This window comes from Protopterus annectens, chromosome 9.part0, assembly GCF_019279795.1.
Source record: "Protopterus annectens isolate FY-2018-M chromosome 9.part0, PAN1.0, whole genome shotgun sequence".
Taxonomy (NCBI): Eukaryota; Metazoa; Chordata; order Ceratodontiformes; family Protopteridae; genus Protopterus; species Protopterus annectens.
In genome coordinates, this window is record NC_056743.1 from 879,745,858 (window position 1) to 879,757,956 (window position 12,099).

The 12,099-nt window shown below is 41.7% G+C and overlaps 1 protein-coding gene across 1 annotated transcript in view; it reads right to left on the reverse strand.

Annotated features, from left to right (window-relative positions):
- MBD6 (methyl-CpG binding domain protein 6) overlaps positions 1-10,735 on the reverse strand; it is a 613,628-nt gene extending 602,893 nt beyond the window's left edge. Inside the window, exon 1 of the mRNA XM_044083610.1 lies at positions 10,271-10,735. The gene's annotated coding sequence lies outside the window, so the exon portion shown is untranslated. The remainder of the gene's footprint in view (positions 1-10,270) is intronic.
- Between the last annotated feature and the right edge of the window lie 1,364 nt (positions 10,736-12,099).

The window sequence follows — 12,099 nt, forward strand, 5'->3', positions numbered from 1 at the left end:
GTCATGGATATGTGAATGTCAAATTTTAGTTTATTGTCTATTTCCACTCCTAGCAATTTGGTGTGTTCAGTTGGGTATATAGTGGTGTTGTCTTTTGCTGTGATGTTAAAGTGAGAGTTGTTTTGAGTATGTTTGGTGGGCTGGAAGCTGAGTAGTTTAGCTTTGTTTGGGTTGAGTATTAATTGGGCATCGGATAACCATGTTTCAACAGAGGAAAAGGCTTCCTATGTGACTTTTTGCAGTTTGGGTAGGGACTGGGCTGAGCAGATGATGGTTGAGTCATCTGCGTATTGGATGAGTGTGCCACGTTTGGTGGCAGAGGCGATTATTGGTGTAAACAGAGAAAAGTAGGGGTCCAAGGATGGATCCTTGGGGAACCCCTATGGAGACAGGTAGTTGGGGAGATATGTCATTCTGCCATACAATGGAATGTTGGCGGTCAGACAGGTAACTCTGAAACCAGTTGGTGACTGATTGTGAGAAGGATAGGTTATTGAGGACAGAGATAAGTTGTTTGTGTGGGACCATGTCAAATGCTTTAGATAGGTCTAGGAAAGTAGCAGAGGAGAGATAGCCATTGTTTTTATGCTGAAGGATAGTGATAGTAAAGGAGAGTAAGGCAGTGGTGGTGCTATGGTTTGGTCGGAAACCATGCTGAGTACCGGAAAGGAGGTCGTTAGTAAGGAGGTAGTCTGAGACCTGAGATGTATGCATCTCTCTAGTATTTTGGAGAGTGGAGAGAGAATAGCTATGGGGCGGTAATTGGTTAGTTCTGCAGAGGGTCCGCCTTTGTGGCGGGGAATTATATGTGAGACTTTCCACAATGTGGGAATGTAACTTTCTGACAGAGATCGGTTAATCAAGATGGATACTGGGTAGGCCAGTGCATCAGCTGCGATTTGTAGGTATTCACTTGGGTGGTTGTCTGCTGCTAATTTGGTGGGTTTAAGTTTAGTTAACAGTTTTTTTATGTTGGAGGTAGGTACAGGAGAAAAAGAGAAGGCAGTGGGGAGATTACTAGTTGAAGGTGTGGGTTGGAGGGGAGGGGGGTTGTGTTGTTTAGCTAGTGATAGTATGGTTTGGGTGAAGTGTGTGTTGAATGAAGTAGCAATATTTTCTGAGGAGTGAGGGATGTTAGAAGGAGGGGTACTGACTTTACCTGGGTGGAGGATGGAGTTTATGGAAGACCAGAATTGTTTGGGGCTGTGTTGTGAGGAGTCTAGGGCAGACTGGTAGTATTGGAATTTGTCCTGTTTTATTAGCTTTTTGACTCTATTGCGTAGTTCTAGGAATTTCTGTCTAGCTGCGGGGGTTTTGGTTTTGCCAGTGCTCCCAGGCTTTATCCCTGGTTTTCATTTCTGACTTAGTGGTTTTCTGTAGCCATGGGGAGGGTTGTGCTTTGGTTCTGGAAAATCTTATGGGGGCATGGTAATTAAGGATGTTCAGGAAGGTAGTATTAAAAAATTCAACTGCGCCATCTAGACTGAGGTACTTTAGAGCATGCCAGTTACATTCTTTGAGGGATGAGATGAATGCGAGTGGGTTAAAGTTTATTTTTTACGTATTTGATGATAGATGACAGGTTTAGCTTGGTACAGGTATTTTTTGAGTAGGAATGTTGGGGAGTGATCACTGAGGCTATCTGATAAGCAGCCTGTTATATATGACTGGGGGTTCTTACTGACTAGTATCCAATCCAGGGTAGTGTGCTTGCTGGAGTTTTTATTTATCTTGTAATGTTGCTTTTGAAATCCCAACAACATGTTCCATGTATTCTGAAATTCTCTTACAATTTAAACTCTATTAATTACTACAGCAGTTTGTGCCAATCATTTACTACTACTCCTGTGAAATAATATTTTTAAGTTTCCCCCTGAGCATGACATTGTATATCTTCAGTTGTTTCCTCTTGTTCTCACCCATATATATATATATATATATATATATATATATATATATATATATATATATATATATTTTTTTTTAACAAGGCAGCCACCTACATTCTACTGAAACCACTGAGAATGCAGTTAAGGTTTCTACCTTAGAACTCCAGGGTGTGGGTTCATTCTTCACCTCTAATTACATTGATAATGTGTTTTTTTCCCTAGTACTTCTTTTTGTTCTATTTCCCAAAAACATGAAGACATGTTCAACTGGCTATTTTAAAATTCTCTTTACATATATACACATACAAGAGTTTATGCAAAATGTAACACTGGTCATGACTAAAAAAAGGTTTAGGAAGGAGACAGTTCCACTCACCTAGCTACAAATCCATAAGTTAAATTACTTGAATATGTCTACCATACTCACCCTTTTTGTATGTTTCTTGATAGAGATATTGAACCACTTTCACTGCCATCTTCTGAACTCTTTCAGTCCTCTCTGCATATTGAGATTAATGAGGTCTCCAAAAACAGAGAAAAGTACACTAAATCAGGCTCTTGCCAAGCAGCTCTACTGAGCGATATTACCTCCATGGTTTCTCATGCTGATGTCTCTTTACTCTGCTGTTCACAAATCTGCCAGTCTTCCTTACTGCTTCCTTTACACTGCTAGCTTTCCTTAAGGTCACACAACAGGACTACCTTTAGGTCCCTTTCCTCATTTGTTGCTCCTGTTGCTACCCTTTAGTTGGGGACTTCTTCAATATGTATTTATTTACTTACTTATTTTGCTTGTCAGATGTATTATGAGTGCCATCTGTTAGAACCTTCCTTCGAATTTACCAAGTTTATTCTCATCCTTTCTGCACATTTTGTGTGTCAACCCTTTTGCATGTGTTTGCACCATCTACAAAAGACAAACTTTTTCTTCCAGTTTTTCACTGATGTATATTTAAAAAGACAACTAAAGAAAGAATAAAAACAGCACATCACTGGCCTCTTTTGCAGTCCACTGGCCAAATCCTTTCATTTAAGCAGCCCCGTTTACCATAACCTTCTAGGTCTTATTGCTTAGACAGTGTTTCAACCACACCACCAGTTCTGGGTACTCCTGTTTGTTAATCGGTTATACTGCACTGTGTCAAATGCCCTTTTTTCCTGCAGCCCTTCTTGACCTAACGTTGGCATTACTCACTCAATGAATTCTGTTATATTTGTTTAGTACAACCTTTCTGTTCCTTGGTAGAAGCTACTCCTGCAAATCCATACAGCCTTCAGTTCTATGCACCACTGGCTTCCAAATAATTCAAAGCTATTACTTTCAACCATAAATCTAGGAGTCTATAGTTTTTTCCCTACAGGTGGATCTAAACCTGCCTCAGTCTTGCTACATTTTTGGAACGGGAATGGTGTCATTCTCAGCTTTGCTAGTCAGATGTACGACAGTCCTAGGCGAGAGTACAAACAAGTCATGCTAGGGTAAAATATGTCACTGCTCTTGACTATATCATTCAGGTAATAAAGTGAGGTGAATGACGTGTGGTCTCTCTCTCTCTCTCTCATTCTTTCTTAAGACAGTATACAAAAGGAAGTAAGTGACACCAACGTAACTAACATATCTGTGCTGAAGCAAAGGTGGTTGATAAAGGGAGAACTGATGAAATTCAGCCAGGTATGGAGTTATCATTAGCAGAGTTGAAAAGTTTTTTTTTTGTTGCAGATCATGTGGTGACATTACACAGTGTGCTGGGTGCTTTCACATATGGACTACTTAGAAAATGGTTGAGGACAACAGCAACCTCAGAGTTAAAACATTAATGTTAGTTGGTTGCAGGGGTACAACCCCCCCCCCGACATGGAAGGTGAAGGACAATGAAACAGTGTGTGTGTGTATATATATATATATATATATATATATATATATATATATATATATATATATATATATACACACTGTATGTGTCTATGTGTGAATTTACCAGCACAAATTTTCATTGTCCATTTCTTTTTAGTTTTACAATACCTCTGCTTTATTGCTTTCATATCTTCCGATTGACATATGGGTACAACACCTCCAAAGAGAACCAAGACGCTATCCTCCAAAAAAAAGGAAGCCAATCTAGTGGTCCCCTGGCATAAACAAACTGTACAACAGAAGGAAGAAACTCTTGCAAAAGAGAGTAAAATCCCACGAGTGGAGGAGCTCCCTGGTCAGCCTCAGTAAGAAGCTGCGATCCCTGATAAAATTCTCCAAAGCTAGTTATGAAAACAAAAATCGCCACTGATTCTAAAGACAACCACAAACCATTCTATAGCTATGTCAAGAATCTCAATGGCAACACTCAGATCTGTTCTGAGTTACAGCACAATGGCACTAAACATACAGACCCAACAGATATTGCCAACATCCTGGCAGATAGGTTCAGTGCTAACTTTACCCCCCTCTCACCCCCTAAAGAGCCCATCTCTATACCGAAAGAATGCAAAGTTCCTGTAATCATGGCCGCACAGGTAAAAACCACACTCTCCAAAGCGAAGAACACAGCATCCATGGGACCAGACAACATCCCAGGCTGCGTTCTACACGAACTACAGAACAAACTGGCACCCCACCTAAGTACCATGTTCAATCATAGCCTCACCTCAGGCTTTGTGCTTGCTGAATGGTGCACAGCAACGGTTATCCCACTCCACAAGGGGGGAGCCACCACGGACCCCGGGAACTGCCACCCCATTAGCCTGACAAGCCTGGTCTGCAAGGCCATGGAACGTACCATCATGGAACTTATAAACAAAGTCACTGGTAATCTCCAAACTCTGGATCCCACCCAGTTTGGGTTTGTAAAAGGCAGATCATGTCTCCTAAACCTGATAGACTTCTTTGAAGCAGTCACCAAAGCCGTAGACAAGGGTAAGGTGGTTCACACAGCCTATCTAGATCTTGCCAAGGCTTTTGACACCATCCCCCACTCTGGAATTATAGATAAACTCACTAAACTAGGTATAAATCCCTATGTCACAAGATGGGTTGCCAACTGGCTCACTGACAGAACCCACAATGTGAAAGTAGCAGACTCCAAATCCGACTTCAGACCAGTGACAAGTGGAGTACCACAGGGTTCAGTCCATGGGTCCTCTCCTGTTTGGTATCTATTTCTCAGAAGTACATGCTAACACAGAAGGTCTTTGGCTAACGAAGTTCGCAGATGACTGCAAACTAGGAGCCATAATCGAAACTCCTAATGATGTGGACATCCTACAAAAGGGCCTCACTGAGACAGATGCCTGGTGTCAAAGCCATGGCCTCAAACTCAGTGCTAAAAAAGTGCATTGTCATCCCCTTTGGTAAAAACTCTGTACCCATGAACTACAACATAGGCAGTAGTATACTTAACACCGGAAGTGTGATAAGAGACCTTGGGACACAAGTGGACAGTAGTCTCCCTTTGATAATCACATCGCCACAGTAGTCAGGAAATTCTTCTACGTGGCATACCTCATCACAAAAGGTTTCTCATCCAGAAAAAAAAAGGTCATTGTTCCCCTCTACTCATCACTCATTAGACCCATTATAGAGTACAACACCCCTTTTGGTATGTACCTCAGAAGACATCTACAACAACTGGAAATGCTGCAGAAATACCTCACAATCAAACAGATGCCTTACACAGACCGTCTCAAAAAACTCCAGCTTTACTCCATCGCATATCGCCTACTCAGAGGTGATCTATGCCTAACATACAAAGCTATGTGAGCTGTTGGACATGCTCCACTTAAAAGAAATCCCAATCCCTCCTAGCTTCACGCTCTACGGACCTAAACCTTGTCACCACAATAAACAGAACATGCCAGAGGGATAGATTCCTGGCCCAGAGACTTCCCATACTCTGGAATAAACTACCTATCTATATCAAACAAAGCTCCTCATTAGCACTTGTCAAGAAAAATCCTGGATGATTGGATGGGAAATAGGAAATTCACCCCGGGGATCACCTCTGTGGCTCTGCTCGACAGTGGCACAGGAAAATTATTTTCTTGGGTGGCAAAAGTCAGGGTACATTTTTGGCTGGGCTTGTATAGGCCCCAGGGCCGATAGCCTAGTACCTACCTATGAACCTATTTTATCCAGTCTCTTTATCTTATAAACTATTTACCCTTGAATATTTATTTATGGTTTGGTGTCCCATGTGTTATCTACTGCTTATGTTTTTCTGAAGAATGTTTGAAAGTTCCTTGAAAAACTAATTATCCAGTAACCAAATGCGTAAATAAAAATAAAAGTTTGCCATTGTTTTGGCAAGAATGTGTGCGTGGGGGTGGGTGGAACAACTGTTGAAAACAGTGTACGAGCTACCAGATCTTCTATGAACTCAGTGGGAATATCTTACCCAACCCATTTTAGTACATACACACACACACACACACACACACACACACACACACACACCAGGTCTCTGTGAAAATATGGAATCCTTCTACAAGCTCAATAAGAGTATCCTGGTGTTTCAGCGTGCCATCTCACTGAGATATCCAATGATCAACATAATATGACCAAAACAGTGGAAATACAGTTTCCATCCTACTGTAGTAGATAATACAGAACAGTCTCACATTCAAACACTCCAGTTCAAATAGAAAACTAATTTCACCCCAAATCTGCTAGCTCAGGCAGACCACACTGATTTCAGCAGGAACAGTTCAACAGGAAAACTCTAAGCTAACCCCAACAGGTTTGGAGGGAATTTACAATCCCCAGCTCACTGGTTCAGAACAAATTGGCTCAGTGTCAATACACCACCTTCAGCCCACTGGCTCTCTGTATATGCGCTACCTCTTGTCCCATTGGCTCAGTGGAAATATGCAACCTCTTGTTCCCCTGACTCAGTGTGAAATTGCCTTCACCAGCCCCTATGGCTCAATGGGAATATGCAACCTTATGTATCACCTCCAACCCCACTGACTCAGTGGCAATATGTCACCTGCAGCCCCACTGACTCAGTGGGAATATGAAAGCTTATGCATCACCTCCAACTCCACTGACTCAGTGGGATAATGCCACCTGCAGCCCCGCCGACTCAGTGGGATAATGCCACCTGCAGCCCCGCCGACTCAGTGGGATAATGCCACCTGCAGCCCCGCCGACTCAGTGGGATAATGCCACCTGCAGCCCCGCCGACTCAGTGGGATAATGCCACCTGCAGCCCCGCCGACTCAGTGGGATAATGCCACCTGCAGCCCCGACTCAGTGGGATAATGCCACCTGCAGCCCCGCCGACTCAGTGGGATAATGCCACCTGCAGCCCGCCGACTCAGTGGGATAATGCCACCTGCAGCCCCGCCGACTCAGTGGGATAATGCCACCTGCAGCCCCGCCGACTCAGTGGGATAATGCCACCTGCAGCCCCGCCGTCTCAGTGGGATAATGCCACCTGCAGCCCCGCCGACTCAGTGGGATAATGCCACCTGCAGCCCCGCTGACTCAGTGGGATAATGCCACCTGCAGCCCTGCCGACTCAGTGGGATAATGCCACCTGCAGCCCCGCCGACTCAGTGGGATAATGCCACCTCCAGCCCCACTGACTCAGTGGGATAATGCCACCTCCAGCCCCACTGACTCAGTGGTAACATGCCATCTGCAGCCCCACTGACTCAGTGGTAACATGTCATCTGCAGTCCCACTGACTCAGTGAGTATATGTCACCTCCAGCCCCACTGACTCAGTGGGAATACACAACTTCTTGGTAATCTGACTATGTGGGAATTAATGGCTTACTAGAATATGCCACTTCTGGCCCCAAATGCTTTAGTGGGAAGATGCTGCTAATGGCCACACTGGCTCAGATGGAACTTGTTGCTTCTGGCCCCAGTGATTCAAACAGAATACACTTTTTCCAACCCCCACTATCTCAAAGGGAATATGCTGTCCCTACCATTGCTGGCTTAGTAGAAATTTTCCACCTAAACTACCATAAACTCAGTGGGAATGCGGCATACCCACCACCACTGGCTCAGTGGGAAAATATCTCATACATCTCCACTGGCTCAGTGGAAACATTCTGCCCAGAAAGACACTAATATGGCGGGAATATACTGCATCCACCACCCCCACTGGATTAGTGGGAATACATGACTCCAGTACAACAGACTTAATGAGAATGCACTCTGTCCAACAGCACTGGGACAGCAGGAGTATGTTGTCTCCAGCAACACTGTTTAAGAAGAAATACTTTGTCCTTATTACCTCCAGCTCAGTAGGACTATGCTGCCCAGAGTACGATGGCTCAATGGGAATATAATCTCTCCGGTACAAAAGGTTCACAATGTATACATTAACCCAAGCATAGCAGGTCATCAGAAGTATGGCATATCCAAAACCAGTGAATCAGAAAGAATACACTGCTCCGATTATCAATGATTAGGTATGTATAAACTGTACCAACTATCAGTCTCTCAGTGACAAAATGTCGTACTAAACTTCAGTAGTTCAGTGGAAAAGTACAGTTTATCAACCACATCTACCAAGAAATAATTTGCTGTCAACTACCACTACCAACTTACTGGAAATATGGTGTGCCTCAGTCCTTCAAGTTAGAACAGGTATGCGGATTCTCAGTCCAATATCCTTAAAGGGAATACACCTTCTTCCATTTCCACAGTGCAGCATAAATGCATTCTTGCACAAATGACAATTTACATTGCCTCAAACATCTCAGTAAAACATGCTGCTGTCTCCAACCCAAAAGATGAGTAGGGATACATTCTCACACAAGTGGGAATATAATGTTCCCCTACCCAACCACCTAACTGGGGATACAACTACCCCCAACCTCATTAGCTCAATGGTCATTAGCTCAATGGCAATACAAGTGCCCCCAATACTACTGTCTCAGCAAAAGTATACTGCCCACCCGGACCAGTTCTTTGGAAATAATAATGTCTCCCAAATGCTCCATCTTAGAAAAACTCACCACCGCATAACCATTTTACCTTAGGAAAATACTGTCCTTCAGAAAGAAAGAAAGAAAAAGAGTTTCCAACCCCAGAGCTCAGTAAGAACACAGCATCTGTGAAAAAGGAATACAGTAACCCTAAACCACACCTGCTAAGCTGAAATGCAATAGTCCTAACTCTACCAGTTCCATGGAAATATACAGTCGGATACAGTAAGGCCCATCAAGTCAGGTTTGATTGATGAACCAGTCAAATAAAAATGTATTAATAGAAAAATAACTAATGGCTCTTATGATGTGGAGCACAAACCCCACATCTCCCCTTCATTAATGTAACATCCACTGTGCCCATACAACCTTGGGAGAATTCTGCAATTTTGACAGAAAGCAACACAAAAAATATACACAAAATAAGTAAATGAAGGCCCACAGCACAATCACACATTTGTAATTGCTGTCATGTATGATACACACCTCCTATAGTATACCTGTGCACTTAAAATGTACAGAGAAAAAAGTTCAAACTGACCTAAAGTGTAATGTATAAAAATAAACATAATACACAATTATAAGGTAGCTAAATCTTCCAGAATGGTTAAAAAATAATTTTCACCTCATGTGTCACAATGCTTCTGAGTAACGTGCTGCTTAACACATTTGAAATATCTATCAGTGTGATTAACTGACAGCATACTGTGACTTTGTGATTATCTCTGCAATTAACAAATGGGGGAAAAAAAAAGAACTAATTGATCTGATTGCAAAAAGTATACAAATAAATAATGAACACATCTGCTTCTTTTAAAAGCGAAACATCAAAGCTGCTACATTCACCAAGCTAAACAATATACAACGTTTTCATTTAGTTATGATGGCCTGTGTAGTCAAACACCTTTGCTGTCTCTGTGGCATTTGCATTTCTTTCATCCACTGCAAGTATTTGAAACGTTTTTTTAAAAGCAAGATCATACATAACATCCGATCCACTTATGCAGTGTAACGGAATGCAGTACCTTCAAATCACTTGCCTAATATCATTCACAAGCAATGTCATTTTCATGGGAAATGAACATTTAACTTCTGATGATGAACTATTTTTTTTTACACAGCAAACCATGCAAAGCAGCAACTTCACATAATCAATATCCACCAAACTGTCATTTAAACAGAATGGAAATGGAAAAGTGTATGCATCACATTTCCATAGAGACATCTGTTTCTGCCTCCCTTTCTCATTACACAGTACAAAACATACGTACTCAAAGTCCACGTGAAACTCCTGATCACCCTGAAAGTCCCCATTTGTAAGTTGTTATGCTTGGCAGTTCTTATACAGAAGCAACTGTTTTTAACAGACATTAAGAAAATCCACAAGTAACTAAACATACTTTTTAGGACTACCTCTCTATTTGGGCAAGGCAGAGATCTTACCTTTTTGCATTTTAGGTTCTTTTTCAAGCTTAGCGGCTGGACCACAAGTTTGTAGTTCTGTTCCCCTGTTGCCCTGGCTACCCAGCTCAGAGCTCCTGAAGAAACCATTAGTAACAAACACAGAGAGTAATTCCGTTCCTTGTTAATTCCAGATACTTTACTTGTAGCATTCTGCAGTTCTTTTTTGTCTTAAATAATTTGTAGTGTAGCCTTTTTTTCTGTGGGTGGAATGTGATCCCAGTTCCAGGGGTAGTGTTTCATTTCAGGCAGTCTGCCCACCCTGTACCACCACTATCTCCTCCTCCTTTTTCAGCTCTCCTCATTATTGATCCTGGAATCACAACCTCATGTCCTTGTTACTCTTTGGCTGTACATCCACTGCAGCTTCTTAACTAGACAGTCACGACTACCACTCCACTCTAGTTGCTGTTTTCTTTTCTCTGCCAAAATAAAAAAAGTCATGGAGTTTTCTACTGGGCATGCTCTGTGGGGTTAGGACAGCCCTGGGGATTCCTTTCCCACAATGCAAGTGGTGAGGTTACTAAGCCAGTCTGAGGAGGGGTCAGGGTTGAAAGGTGAAAGCTACATCACCAGCAGGGGATGGGCCAGACATTTGAGCTCACAAGTTGCAGTTTGTGCATGACAGCTTAAAGGTGCAGAACCCTGTTAAACCAGTAATTCATTAGTTCTGCATTCAGCTTAATTTCTTTGACTGATTGGACAGAATTAGTTTTAAATACTTTTAACTATAAGTTAGATACAGCTTGGTAACACATTTAAGTATCTCTGATTTAAGTATTTCTGCCTTTTACAGTTATGTGCATTTTTAAGTAATTATTGCTCTTTATGTTATTCTGTGTCCTGACATGTCTGTGCTTCCCTTAACAAGCCCTGACAGCATTAAATAATTAAACTGAAGTTTGATTTGAGCAGTATATTGTCTTTTCCAGCTTCTACATTTCGACATCCAGTTACATGTCATATTAAAATGCAAACTTTTTGCGTTTTCTGAATAATATTATTTTTAAACAAAAAAGTAACTAAGAGTAGGTGATAACATTTCTAGGCAAAACAAAGATGAGGAAGTCAGAGCCTTTGACACTCATCTGTTTTTGGTTACAAAGGCGATGGACGTATGTAGAAACATAAACTTTGTATTCCATTTACAATGTATGTGGTTATCTTTTTATTTCAGTCTGATGTGTTACTGATCAGATTAGGCAAGTAATTCTTTTAAGGTGCAATGTGAGAATTTATAAAGGAATATTTGCAGTAACATACTGTTTCTGTTTGCTGTAGGAGTTTGAATTTGCTGAATTTACTCTGCATGGTTTGCATACCCTGGAGCTTTAATTATGTCCACCAGTATTACAATGATATTGATTTTTTTTTTTTTTTGCCAAAAACCTCTTACAATTATATCCATCACTGTTTCCTGTATAATCACAGTAAACCCACTGCTTTTTAGTGCTTGTTAGAACCTGTTAAGCTTGTTATTCCAATATCAGACACATATCAAGCAGATAAGGAAAAACCTATGGGGGCTAAGAAATTAACAGGAAGATGGCTTCCTGAAACACAAGAGACAGAGAAAGATAAGAATTAGGATGTGATTTATTTATGTCCATGCAAAAAAGGGGGATAGGAAGTTCAATGACCAAAGGTCTGTAATTCAGAAGTATTTGGAGTGTATCAGAACCTAAAACATCCACTATCCACTACCGGCAAAACATACGCATAAATACACAAAAACATATTCAGAGGCACTAGGCACCAATCTGAAAAAGAAACAGTGCCTTCCAAAGCAGACAAGCAAGCAACCTGCACCC